A 14,850-nucleotide genomic window follows, 5' to 3' on the forward strand; every position below is an offset into this window, starting at 1 on the left:
CACACCAGACAAAAGAAACAAGAAACCAATAAAGAAGACTCCAGCTCTTCGATTTGCAAGCTGGAATGTGCGCACCATGTGTACAGGCATCTCCGACGACCTCAGAGAAGTGGACGACACCAGAAAGACGGCCATCATCGATAGAGAACTCACCAGACTAAATATCAGCATAGCTGCCCTCCAGGAAACCAGGCTCGCCTCTAGTGGCTCCCTCAGAGAGGAAAACTACACCTTCTTCTGGAAGGGTCGAGAACCTGAGGAGCCCCGTCAGCACGGAGTGGGCTTTGCCATCAAAAACAATCTCCTGGCCTCGGTTGAACCTCCCACAGGGGGCACTGAGCGTCTCTTGTCCATCCGCCTCACCACTACTTCAGGTCCTGTCAACATCATCAGTGTCTACGCCCCAACCCTCACGTCATCAGAAGATGTGAAGGATCAGTTCTATGGGCAGCTGGACGAACAGATCAAAGGATGCCCCAAAAATGAACCACTATTCCTCCTCGGCGACTTTAATGCCAGAGTAGGTGCGGACCAGGAGTCCTGGCCTACCTGCCTCGGATATCATGGCACTGGAAAGACCAACGAAAACGGCCAGAGACTGCTGGAGCTATGCACCTACCATGGCCTGTGCATCACAAACACCTTCTTCAAGTGTAAGCCACAACACAAAGTGTCATGGAAACACCCCAGATCTCATCACTGGCACCAACTCGACTTGGTCATCACCAGGCGCTCTGCCCTTAACAGCGTCCTCTCCACCAGAACCTACCACAGTGCAGACTGTGACTCCGACCATGCCCTTGTGAGCAGCAGAGTGCGACTACAGCCACACGCGCTACACCGCTCAAAACCAAAAGGACGTCCTCGCATAAACACTGCACAGATGTCAGTCCCTGCCAAGGTGGAGGAGTATGTGTCTGCCCTGAACAAGGCTCTCCAGGACCTGCCTGAGTATGACGCTACAGCCAAGTGGAACGCCATGAAGGGTGCCATCTACAGTACAGCTATGTCAACGTTTGGCAAGAAGGAACGACCCAGCCAGGACTGGTTCAATGCACACCTATCAAGGATGGAACCACAAATCGAGGAGAAACGAAAAGCCTTCATAGCTTACAAAAAATGCCCTAATGAACGGACGCTTGCTGCTCTCAGAAGTGCCCGAAGTAACACCCAACGCATTGCTAGACAGTGTGCGAACGAGTACTGGCAACAACTGTGTGAAGGAATCCAGCGCAGTGCCGAGTCCGGACACATCCAAGGCATGTACAGTGGCATCAAGAAGGCTCTAGGCCCTACAGTGAAAGGGGTCGCTCCCCTGAAATCCCTGACGGGAGAGAAGATCACAGACCGTGGGCAACAGATGGCCAGATGGGTGGAGCACTACTCAGAACTATACTCCCGAGAAACGTCAGTCACTGATGCAGGCCTCACCAGCATAAAGAATCTGCCCACCATGGAAGAGCTCGACAAAGTGCCAACCTTAGAGGAGCTCAGCAAAGCAATCGACTGCCTTCCAAACGACAAAGCACCAGGTAGTGACAGCATCCCGCCCGAAGCTATCAAACGTGGAAAACCAGCATTGATTAAACCACTGCACGACCTACTTTGCCGCTGCTGGGAGGAAGGAGTAGTCCCTCATGACATGCGTGATGCCACAATTGTGACCCTTTACAAAAACAAGGGCGACCGCAGTGACTGTAATAATTACAGAGGGATCTCGCTCTTGAGTATTGTTGGTAAAGTGTATGCCCGCATCATACTTAAACAGGCTGCAGTTGCTGGCAGACCGTGTGTACCCGGAATCACAGTGCGGCTTCAGAGCAGGCAGGTCGACGACAGACATGATCTTCTCCGTACGACAACTCCAAGAGAAGAGCAGAGAGCAAGGTCAACCACTCTACATGATGTTCATCGACCTCACCAAGGCCTTTGACTTGGTCAGCAGGAAGGGCCTTTTTGAACTTCTGAGTAAGATCGGTTGCCCCCCAAAACTCCTCAGCATGATAATCTCTTTCCATGCAGATATGAAGGGAACAGTCCTGTATGATGGATCATCCTCAACTTCCTTCCCAATTAACAGTGGTGTGAAGCAGGGCTGTGTGCTGGCACCAACACTTTTTGGGATCTTCTTCTCCCTGCTCCTGTCCTACGCCTTCGACACGTCCACGGATGGCATATATCTACACACCAGGTCTGATGGGAGGCTGTTCAACCTGGCACGACTGCGCTCAAAGACCAAAGTGAGAGCTGTGCTCATCAGGGAGATGCTTTTTGCAGATGACGCAGCTCTTGTGGCCCACACCGAGGAAGCCCTCCAGAGACTGGGAGACCGTTTTGCTGTTGCCTGCACGCAGTTTGGTCTCACAATCAGCTTGGAAAAAACAAATGTCAGCGTGCAAGATACCACCATTGCCCCTTCAATCAAAATCAGCGGTGTCACCCTGGAAGCAGTCAACAACTTTACCTACCTAGGGTCAACCATCAGCAACACTCTCTCGATTGACATGGAGCTGGACAGAAGGCTTGGAAAGGCAAACACCATCATGGCTCGATTAACAAAGAGGGTTTGGGAAAACAACGCGCTGACAGAGCACACCAAGGTCCGAGTCTACCAGGCCTGCGTTCTCAGCACCCTTCTATATGGAAGTGAGACGTGGAGTACCTACATGAGGCAAGAACGCCGGCTCAACTCCTTCCATATACGGTGCCTAAAACGCATCCTGAAAATCAGCTGGCAAGACCGTGTTCCACACAGCGAGATCCTGCAGCGTACAAGTACCCCCAGCATGTACTCCCTGCTAATTAAACGCCGCCTTCGATGGCTGGGTCATGTCCGACGCATGGAGGATGGAAGGCTGCCAAAGGACATCTTATATGGACAGCTGGCCCCTGGCATGAGAAGAGTCGGACGCCCCTCACTCCGTTTCAAAGATGTGTGCAAGAGGGACATGAAGGCATGCAACATTTCACCCGATGGCTGGGAAGAGCTGGCTGAGGACCGAGGCACCTGGAGACTGATGGTAAACAATGGCATATCAGTCGCTGATGCGAGGAGAGGCCAGTTGGCGGCAGAGAAACGTAAGAGAAAGAAGAACGCAACAACAACCACAGTAACGCAGACTTCCCAGTATGTCTGCACCAACTGCAGTAGGGACTGTCACTCACGTATAGGCCTGCACAGCCACAGCAGACGTTGCCAACAGAGACAGACAACACCCCAAGGGCGCTATTCGCATGGTCTTTCGAGACCGAGTCGTCAATGATGTATTATTATTATTATTATTATTATTATCGTTAGTCTTCTTCTTCTTATGATTATTATTTTAACAACAGTATTTGCATATCAAATTATCTTTCTGTAGCACATTTAGTCATACTATTTTAATTGACTGATTGGATTTACGTCGCGTGCACAAAGAAGGGCACGTGCGACGGGTTTATACCCGCACAGCGGGATGCTAAATGTTCCTGGGATAAGGAATTAGTGCCACATCCCTCAGGCGTTTATGTGCTCAAGGAACACTGATAATTTAGACGTCAGATCGTAGGACTATATGTCTCTAACGACCTGAATGAAGGGCTTTCATGAGTGGGAATGGGCCCAACACACACGCATGTTAACAATGAGTTGATTTCAGTCCGTATTTTCTATACTAGGTGTCGACCCAAGCAGTATGTAACGCCCGTTGCGATTGGTCGCAACGATGACGTCACATAGGGACACTAGCTTTAGGCGGGTGAAAATTGTTCCACATCTCCGCCGTTTTACGATGTCCGAGAAAGGCAAGAGAGCAAGGAACTCGGCAAGCCAGCCATGGATGTCGTGCACTCCCAAGAACGTCAGTCCGTACTTAGTCAAATTTAGTCTAGTTGCACTAATGGACAATAAAAATGCCAATAATGTGTTAGCCACCTATGCAATTGGGTCAAATCAAAACAACTTGTAAAATTTTCCTGCGTCCTAACAATCATAAAAATTCTATTACATAGTGCATGTTGTAGATGCCCTACAAATTATTAATAACTAATATGTCTGAGCGACATATAAAAAGTTTGGTTTCTGTTAGGTCATAAAAGGCTGTAATTTTGAACCGGTGGATTAACAGATCAATTTAGTGTATATAATAGTTTTATCGAAACGGGATACCAGGCCAAAATAGTTCCCTGGATAAGAGGCAGTATTGGTATTCCTTAGAAGGGCTTTTTAAAGCAGAAGTACACCGTTTTTCTTCTGCTTCTTTACATTTCTCCACAGTCCTTTTTCCTCTCAGGTAATTTCGGGGAAATGGTAGCTGTGTAGCGTAAAATTGTAGTTAGCTGCTGGACTGGGTTCACACACACAATTAGAAGATTGCAGCAATTAGTGAGTAAGGTAATTGCACTATATCTTTGATGTCTACATCGCAAGGAAATACATCGATGTGGCTTGAACGTGCACTGCTACTATTTCCTATTAAATACGTTGCACGTGTGTGTGTGTGTGTGTGTGTGTGTGTGCGTGTGTGTGTGTGATTTGGATTTTTAGACGTATACACTCACTGGTTCATTTATTTCGTGTAGCTATTGTTGACACCCGTGACCTCTACAGATCTGAATTTTCATGAAAGACAATGATGTATATTTGATTTCTTGACATTATTTAATGTGAAGATTAATTCTGAAACAAGCGACGTTATCGATGAAGATGATAATTTCAAACAACAAGGTGCAACTGGAACCGTTTTAACCAAAGAAGTCCGATATGTGTCAGCATTGTGGAACCGTTTTAACCAAAGAAGTCCGGTATGTGTCAGCATTGTGGGACCGTTTAAACCAAAGAAGTCCGGTATGTGTCAGCATTGTGGGACCGTTTAAACCAAAGAAGTCCGGTATGTGTCAGCACTGTGGGACCGTTTTAACCAAAGAAGTCTGGTATGTGTCAGCATTGTGGGACCGTTTTAACCAAAGAAGTCCGGTATGTGTTAGCATTGTGGAAATTGATGCAGAGATTCAGCAGATGACCCCACTAACTAGCGTAGATGCTGTAGAAAAGGGTATCTGAACAATGCTGTTGACAGAATCTGCTGATCCTACAGATAAACCGCCAAAGACTTCAGACGGTAACCTTGACCGCCTGAGCATCGAATACATGCATGCATACATACGTACGTACGTACATACGTACATACATACATACATACATACATATATACATACTGGAAGCTGAGGACTGAACACTGATATGGAGACAAACCCTTCAAATGCAACTACATCTTGGTTATGAAAGGATATAAGTGTGCGTCAGTGCTTCATGCATGATGTTTATTGATATGTATGAGAACGTATTAAAAATAAGTTTGCCTTATAGCCCTTGTTTATGTACAAACAGAGCTTAACTGAGAAAGATATTTGGAACAATATTGGTGACTAGCAATCATTACAAGTACCAATAATACCTAACTCAGATATTTGTCTATATACTTACAATATCTTTGTTTCAGAATTTCAAAGAAAAATAGACGAAGAGTGAATTTTGTATATATATGCAAACGTTTATTTGAATTGTACTTATTGCAAGAAAAGACGTTTTTTTTCTTTCTTTTATAACTAAATAAACCAGTCACCATGATAAAAGTAAGGTGGGTCCTTATATCGTATTTATTTAAATAATTTTTCAAGGCAGTGTTTGCAGAAATTTCCTATTGTTAATTAATATGTATTGTCACACTATGTGAGCCAAACTGTCGTAATAATGGCATCACAGCAACGTCATTGGTTGTTTGTATGCCGAAAAACACATGTCTGTCGAGAATGAAACCAGTCTATGATAACTCAATTAAAGCAATAAACGATTCTAAAAAAATGTCACGCGTGGTGACATGCAAGAAATAGATTTCGTCCGAGTTCACATAACTCAGCGTTATACTAACTTTCAGTGATAAAGTTGTTTTTCAATATATTTGGTTTTTTTATTTCCTATCCTCGTGCTATATTAACCATATATATTAATATAGCATGGCTTTAAAAGTATTGCACGAAAGAAAATTTGATATACTATATGTAGATTCTGTTATATCAAATTGTGATCCGCCCGTGGCGCATTAATACTAATATATAAATATTATTATATTGTTACTACATTATGTTATGTTCTATATTCTCCAACATCTGTGATAAAGTAACGCTGATGTAATAAAATAACGATGAAAATAATAATCACTGTCTTCTAACTCATTTAAACATGGGACACAATTTAATGGAAATCCTCTCTGCGTCCCCACCCCATCTCTTTCTCTCTCTCTCTCTCTCTTGACCACTCCTGTGGCCTAGTGGTTAGAGCGTCCGCCTCAGAAGCGGGAGGTCGTGGGTTCGATTCCCGGCCGAGTCATATCAAAGACTTACAAAAATGGTACTAGCAGCTGCCTCGCTTGGCGCTCAGCATCAAGAAGTTAGCGTTATGACTGGTCTGCCTGGTGTCAGGATATTTTGACTGGGTGGGTCATCATGCGACATGTCTGCTGAATGATGCCCCAGTGCTAGACATCACTATAAACTGCAGGCATCATAGCGATATGACTGAACAATTGTTAAAAATTACGTTAAAAATCCGAATCACACACACACACACGCACGCACTCTCTCTCTCTCCCTCTGGAGATCGTCGTAGAAAATCCGTGAAAAAAACTAGATTGGCGGATTTTCGCCTGTGTCATGCGATGATGTCTCTGGACCTGATTGTAGGCGAAATATAACAACAAACCAACGGAATGGGAAAGATAGAAATTGAGGAAAGAAACAGTGGTGTCTTTGGTATCAATGTTAATCACCTCATAATAATGACTTAGATCAGCTGTAATACATTAACATGTTTGAATTACCTGCTGCTGGTTCCTCATTTTGCTTAGTTTATATTTTCCACTCGTTTCAACATGCTGCGCGCTCACTATTCAAGGACTTACGTATGCTGTGTTTGTACATCTCTTCTGTCTGCATTTAAACCATCTTTCTTGTTTCAATCAGAAGTTTGTCTTATAATTTTTAATCAATATGAAAGAAAATAGATATTCAGAATATAAAAGATGCAAATTATTATGTGCAAAGTAGATTGCGATTACTCGCAAACGGAGTTTGTAGTGGACATGTTATGAAAAAGAGTTTTCTATCATAATCTTCTTCTCATTTCTTGCTATGAGAAGGAATTAATCATCAGTTAAGAAAGGTCTTTGTCCATGGAGAGAGAGAGAGAGAGAGAGAGAGAGAGAGAGAGAGAGAGAGAGAGAGAGAGAAGGACGAGTTTCGGGGCTGTCTTGAAAGAGGGTACCACTAATAATGGTGTAAATACGGCTACATCTTGGGGACTGGCAAGAGGAGGTACAGGATGCTCTAACGACACAAGCCTCTTTGAGTTTCTGACGAGTGAACTCTTTAATGAAATACTCAACATATAAAATTACATTCCAATATCAGTCTACATAAACTTAAATTACAGATATAAGAGATACATATTAATTCACTGACTAACATCATACATTAAATATCGAATAAATTCAATTTCAGAGTATTACCGTGATTAAAATATATTTTACTGAATTTAGTCTAAAATGTCAACATATTAAACTCTATTATTTAAAGAGTATTTTATTTCTAAATTAACTATTATTGAGTATGAAGTTGATAGCGAATGTTGCTTTTTACTATAATCATTAATATAATTACAAATTATTCAAATAATTAAACTTTCCAATACATTATATTAAAGCATAGTAAAGAAATATTAAAATAATCTAATGTTGCAACGTACTGATCCTTTCACTATATGAAAAATTGTACATAGACGATAATCCTACCTGTAACGACACAAGTCTCTTTGAGTTTCTGACGGGTGAACTGGCGTGCCCGTGGATTGACGCTTTTTATATCAGTTTCTTAGGACATGGCCAAATATGGAGATAGGTCTAGTTCTCTTGAGTTTTCCAGCATCTCAAAGTGAGGCTTCATAGTTTCTTACAGACTATCTTCTGGGTCTATGTACGTCATCAGACAGACAATTATACCACGGCAGCGCGTGGAGCTTATAGCTTAGTCAGGAATTTTAGGCTTCCGCAATGCGGTAGCTTACACAACCTGGTGAGTGTCGTTTTTGCTGACTTATGATACAAGGGAAATGTATAGAGAGTTTTGTCTTTGCTCACAATATTTATTAAATAGTATATAAATGTAATACTGAATAAATGGATTTAATCTTAATATGCTTTAATAGAAAATTACTTTCAATATAATTTAATAAAAAAATTACTTTTAATACAATTTAGAGAAAATTTCAAACTTATTACGTTAACTAACAAATTCTGTCCTAATATGTACACTGGAAAAAGTTGTGCAGAGTTCATTCATTCCATTTATTCCAGTAATACATAGTTGCTTGCAGTCAATCTTAACTGCGTTTTAAATACGGCTATGTGTATTTGTAAGTGATATAAATAAAATAGATGCATATTATGTTCGCTGTATCTTTGACATACAACAACCCTCGTTTCCTTTTAATGAAATGTTTATAGATCTGGTGGTATATCAATGAAGCAGCGTGCATACTGTACACCCCCCATATATATATATATATATATATATATATATATATATATATATATATATATATATATATATATATATATATATATATATATATATATATATATATATATATATATATATATATATATATATTGTTGTTACGACTTTTAGATGAATACATATATACTAGTTTCGCGTCCAGATTTGTATTTTGAAGGTATTTTAAGTAAGATGTTTTGCCAAATAATTTTCTGCATGATTTATATTATGTACAACAATCAATGTATTTTACGTGTCAGCCATATTTGTGTTGGAGACAATTTATGTTATGGATTTTCACATTATTTGTGTACATTGTTTAAATGCTGTAAATCACACATACAATAGTTTCTGTACAGATTTATATTTTAAGATTATGTTAAGTTCGATGTATTGCAAAACAAATGTTCTGTTTGATGGATATTATGTACTACTTTCAATGTATTTTACGATGTACTAATTTGGCGGAGTGTTATTCTGTGTATTGCAACTGAAGGTTATGAATACGGGTGTCATGCACACTGCTCAGTTTCCCTTTAAGCGGCATCGGGTTCATATGCGAATGCAATACATAATGTAAATTCGGCTTCCAAAAGGATAGGGAATGTTATCATTATGTAAATAGAAATTAACTGAAAATAATCATATTAGAAAATAAACATTCATTTCTGCAATATAAATATTTAGTAAATTTCGATACTAAAGGAAAAAAATTGCCAAAGATATAGTGTAGAGTACTTGTACGTCAGGATATTGGGTCTCTCTAACTCTTTTTCAGTACATTTGCATGACTGTTATTTAATGCAAATTGTTGAGACTGTTGGTTGTAATTTTATGTAGATTCTGTTATATTAATTCACGTTTTGACTAGGTGTGAAAATTCTATTATATTAATTTATTATTGACATTTGAAGACAAAAATAAATCCTCTGTTTTTCTCATTCAGATGTTATGTTGTCTATAGTCTTAGATAGATAAATAGTTTCTCACATATAATAAGTAGCTAGTGTAAATGTTAATACATCGGAAAACTTGAATCGACTGGTGTAGTGGACCTTACATCGGCCTCCTCAACACAAGGGTCTAAGGATTTAGAAGCTGTTAAGTTTGACTCACTGCTAGATAGATTATACACTAAAAGAGAAATATATGGAGTTGAAGTAAACTGCTTAAAAGATACTGAATCTACCATTACAGATGTCCATCTAAATAAATAAATAAAACACAATTCCAAAGCACAACAGACCAAAAAGTTATACAACATAAAGCAAAAATACGCATGCCAGATGGATAACTTATTACTCCTTATGGATACGTACAAACTACTATAAAGGTTAAAGACAAAGTTGTAGAATATATGGTCATTGTTGCTGAAGTGGATTTGATTGTATACATGCGTATGACTGTCAAAGACATAAGACTGGGTACATTCATCTTTTATAGAGAAAAAGTGTTGTGCCAAAAGGAGAGTGAGCTGATTCTAATTTTCGGATTACACTTTTCGAAACATTGATAATACCTGCAGCTAGCGAAAAGATAATCTTGACCGATGTAAAAGGAATGTCTGAAAAGTTCAGAGTGCTCTTGTAGACAAAATATTGCTCTAGATCAGCAATGGAATGAATTTTTATAGCAAGAACTGTCATTGATCCTCGAGGGGAAATATTCCACTACGAGTAACGAATGTTACCAATGAAACAAGGAAATTGTATAGAGGTACTTGTTCAGCGGTCTGTGGAAAAGTTGAAGTACCAGGAAATGACATTAATGTCCGAAAAGACCGTTTTGGTTCCGTTAAGTTTCAAGGTGGTTGCCCAGAGCATTGGTAAAATATTTTGGTGTACTGTCAAGACCAATTATCATTAAAAAAGAAGATTTCAAAACGCTCCTTCTGTCATATCAGGATATTTTTGCTAGGAATAGAGAAGACCTTGGGAGGACAAATGTCGTTCACCCTAGGATTAATTCTGAGGATGCGCTTCCAATAAGACAAGTCACAGTACGACTGACTCTTAGTAAGCGAGAGGAAGCCAGATAAAAGATACAACGGATGTTGGATTCAGAAATCATCGAACCCTCAAAGGGTCCCTGGGATGCTCCAGTGCTTCTCATTACAAGAAAGACGGTTCACTTTGGTTATGTGTTGATTACCGGTTTCTCAATCATGTCACACGGAAAGAGTCATATAAATTTCCTCGGTTAAACCATTCAATAGATACACTGAGAGAGTCAAGTTGGTTCTCAACCCTTGATCTTGCAAGTGGATACTGGCAAGTTGAAATGGATTCCCGAGACAAAGAGAAAACAGTGTGTGACCAAATGTGGCCTTTATCAGTTCGGTGCGATGCCATTTGGGCTGTGCAATGCCCCAGCGACTTTCGAGCGTTTGATGGAATTTGTCCTGGCTGTTCTTTACTGGGAGACATGTCTCAATTATTTGGATGACATCATTGTGTTTTCCACAGACTTAGACTCTCATATAAAAAGGCTTGCTGAAGTTTTCTCACCTATCCGCCATGCAGGGTTAAAGGTATCACCAAAACAGTGCGAGCTATTCAACAGGATGGCCACTTTCCTTGCTCATATTGCTTCCAGTGAGGGCATATAGACTGATCCAGTCAAGACTGAAGCCGTTAAAGCAAGGTCTCAACCTCAGAATTTACATGACTTGCGAAGTTTTCTTGGAACCTTTTCCTATTACCGTAGATTCATCAAATATTTTACCGAAGTGATAAAACCATTACACAAACATATTGAGAAACAGGTAGAGTTTCCGTGGACATCGCAGTTCCAACAATATTTTGAGCAATTAAAAGATCACCTCATCTCATCCCCAATACGTACATATCCAGATGTAGAAAATGTATTCATTGTGGACACTGATGCAAGTGGATATGCTGTTGGAGCCGTCTTATCTCGGGTACAGTATGTTAGGGAAAAAGTAACCATAAAGAAAGACCATAATAGGAGGCAATATCTTTTCAAAATGTGGACAGCAAAGAATATTGGTCTCAGTGGAATAGACTACAAGTCATACAAGGTGTACTTTACAGAATCTGGCATGGTTCCACACAAGTGCCAAGCATCGGTTAGTATTGCAATCGTCACTGCAGGATGAAGTTTTCCAGATGCTTCACGACAACCCTGGTCCTGGACATTTGGGTATATTTAGAACATGTGAAAGAGTAAAAAGAACGATTATATCGGCTAAGATACAAAGACAGTATATCCGAATGGTGCGGAACATGTAAACAATGCCAAATTAGAAAAAACACATGATGTCAAAACCGAGCAAAAATTTAGCAGTACATTGTTGGTGCTCCACTGGAACGAGTGGCATGGGACAACTTGGGTCCTCTTCCAGAAACTGTTTTCGGAAACAGATACATATTAGTAGTATCGTATCAATTCACTAGATGAATTCAGTGTTATGCTATAACAAATCAAGAAGCTGCAACCTTTGATAGGTTATTTGTCAATCTGTTCATTTACCGGAACTGGTGTCCCACGTCAGTTGAAACAAACCATAATCATCATTTTGAGTCACAGCTTTTTCAGAGTTTATGTGAAATTCGACGTTCTGACAAGACAAGAACTACACCTTTCCACCCTCAAAGTGATGGCATGTTTGAAAGATTTAACAAAACGGTGAAGGATATTTTAGCAAGTACATCTCCGCGGAATTAACGTGATTGGGATGCCCATTTACCCTTAGCAACATTGGCATATTTGACATCAGTGTACGAGAGCACTGGATACTCCCCAAGCATAGTTATGATGGGAAGAGAAATATAATTACTAGTTCATTTACTCTATGCTCGGAAGGCGCTAAGTACCATTCTAATTATACTGTCGCTCCAAGAGATGATGTGGAATAAACGGTAAAAGCAAGAGGAAACCTAATTAAAGCAAGTAATATATATCTAAAAGAAGATATGACCAAAGAGCAAATCAGATCAAGTACAAAGTAGACGAAGCCGATTGCATTCTAGTCACAGCCAAAACAATATGAAAATCTCCCAAGCTGCAGGGGAAGTGGGAAGGACCGTCATTGGTTAGAATTCAGATCTGATGTATCAAGTCAAGAAGAGCCCAAATCCCAAAGAGAAAGTTGTACATCAGGGCACTTTGAAGCCACTTTACGGGGAATATCAGAACTTGGTCAAGCAACAGAATGACACGCATGAGGGAGGGGTAAACAAAGACAAGAAACATAACGAAGTATGAAATGGTCAAAGGCAGTCTGATCTAAAAAGGAAAAGGAGCAAGTTAATGGCGTATTGGAAAACAGAATGGCCCGCAGCAGAATATTATTTAATTGGGTGTCAGAGTGAACCATTTAATCGAATCAGATGATCTAGAATCTGTTAGGAGTTTGGCAGATGAAGGAAGTTACATTTTACGTGAAATATCTATGTATTCCTATGCTCATGATATTGGTAATATCGGAGAGCATGCGTTTGTAAATGTAACTGGGCATGCTTTCATCATGTATTATAATTGGCTATTATGCACTATGGATAAATAAAGTAAATGCATGAAAGATGATACAAAATATTGTTCTTCTTTATCTTGTTCTTAAATTACCACTTTTGGCGTCAATATAAGCAATGACCTCACTGATAGGGTAAAGGGGTAACAATAAAGTCAGTGTTCTCCTCGCAAAGAAGTATAGCATTACCGACGTTCTTTGTTGTGTATGTCATTACTGGTAGAATAAAATACAAAACAATGACGCCTTTCAAGTGCAGTCAGCGCTGTGCTACATACACCAGCAATAAAAGTCTCAGGCAGCATTGCAGAGACAAGCACGGGGACCGAATAAATTTCCTCTCTGATGGTTGCATATACACATGTGCGAAGAGCAAATAGCAACATCTGACTTCACACATGAACAATGTGCATACTTTCCTTGGTAGGGATTATACAGTCTACTCTCTAGTTAGCAGTTGGAGGCTGGACAGGCCAGAGAAACAGAAATCATCGGGAGAATGCGGGAAGAGGAGCAGCCTGAGCAAGGCACCAGTCAAGATAAGACGGGGACCATGTGGGAAGAACTAACCAGGTGGACGAGATGGATCATTCAGACAGTGATTCAGAACGGTTTCCGTTCTCGCCAACATAATTAACATGGACTAAGGTATGAATGATCTATCTTCTCCCAAATTCATTGAGCTTGTGGAACCCTTGTTTTCGTCTCCGCGAAGAGTGACCCGCGAGCCATCAGAGGAGGCCACACAGCCGCGTTATGCTATGGATGAAGATGATACTATAGCAAAAGTACCAAGTAAAGCAGCTGTTTCTGCTAGGTTGAATTACTTGCAATCAAATGTCTCCCATATCTCATTACCCTCTTGTCCTGCAACAGCCAGCCACCCAGGGGAACAGAAACCTCTCCATGTGTAGAATGTTCCCAGGGTAGCAAAGGATGAAGCTTTGTTGTTCATCACTTTTGGCGGCATGTCTATATACCCTTCAGTATTGAAGAATTGGAGTTGAAGAGGAGTCCGTTATGCTCGGAAGGATGCTTAGATTGCCCCCACAGAAGTGGTCAACAATGATGGCAGATGCCAAGCTAATGTTATGGAAGATGGCTGCCATAACCTTAGAGAAATACCTGAATCTATACAGGCAACCATATAGAAATACCCTGTTAGAGAAATATAATTTACTTGTTCTACCAGAGACCACTCAGTCCAAGATTGTCGATGGGCAGAGGATCTATTTCATGCGGTTCCAAAATTTTTGCGTCCTGCGAGACTTAGTGATATCAGCTGAAGATGAAAATGGTCTCCTAGAGTCATTCCGAAAGGCAGCCGATGTCAGGTACCAATCCAATGACAATATAATTCAAGGGCTACAAAGCATCCCAGTTTGGATATAATAAAAAGAGGTAAACTTAAAAAATATTAGGGCCTGCGGTAGGTATTTAAATGCATTTGCAATAGGAAGTAAAAAAGTTTGTCTTTCCGCGGTAGATAGTAACATGTCCTTTGTTTTGTATTGTTTTTCTACTATTCCATTTACTATTCTATAATAAGGAATATTTGTTTAAACATTTTGTTTAAAGGAAACATTTCTTGTTTTTGTAAAGGTTCTCAGAAAGAATGGAAATTTTTAAACCTAGAAATCTTATACTGTTATTTTTTATGTGTAAACTTCATAATCAGTGATGAATATGTTGCCGAGGACGACAACTTTGAAAAACTGGGTGTAGTATTACAAACTTTACATCAATACAAGTAAGCTAGTTTCACGTCC

This window comes from Sinohyriopsis cumingii, chromosome 5 (genome assembly GCF_028554795.1).
Source record: "Sinohyriopsis cumingii isolate HCF-2022 chromosome 5, ASM2855479v2, whole genome shotgun sequence".
Lineage (NCBI taxonomy): Eukaryota > Metazoa > Mollusca > Bivalvia > Unionida > Unionidae > Sinohyriopsis > Sinohyriopsis cumingii.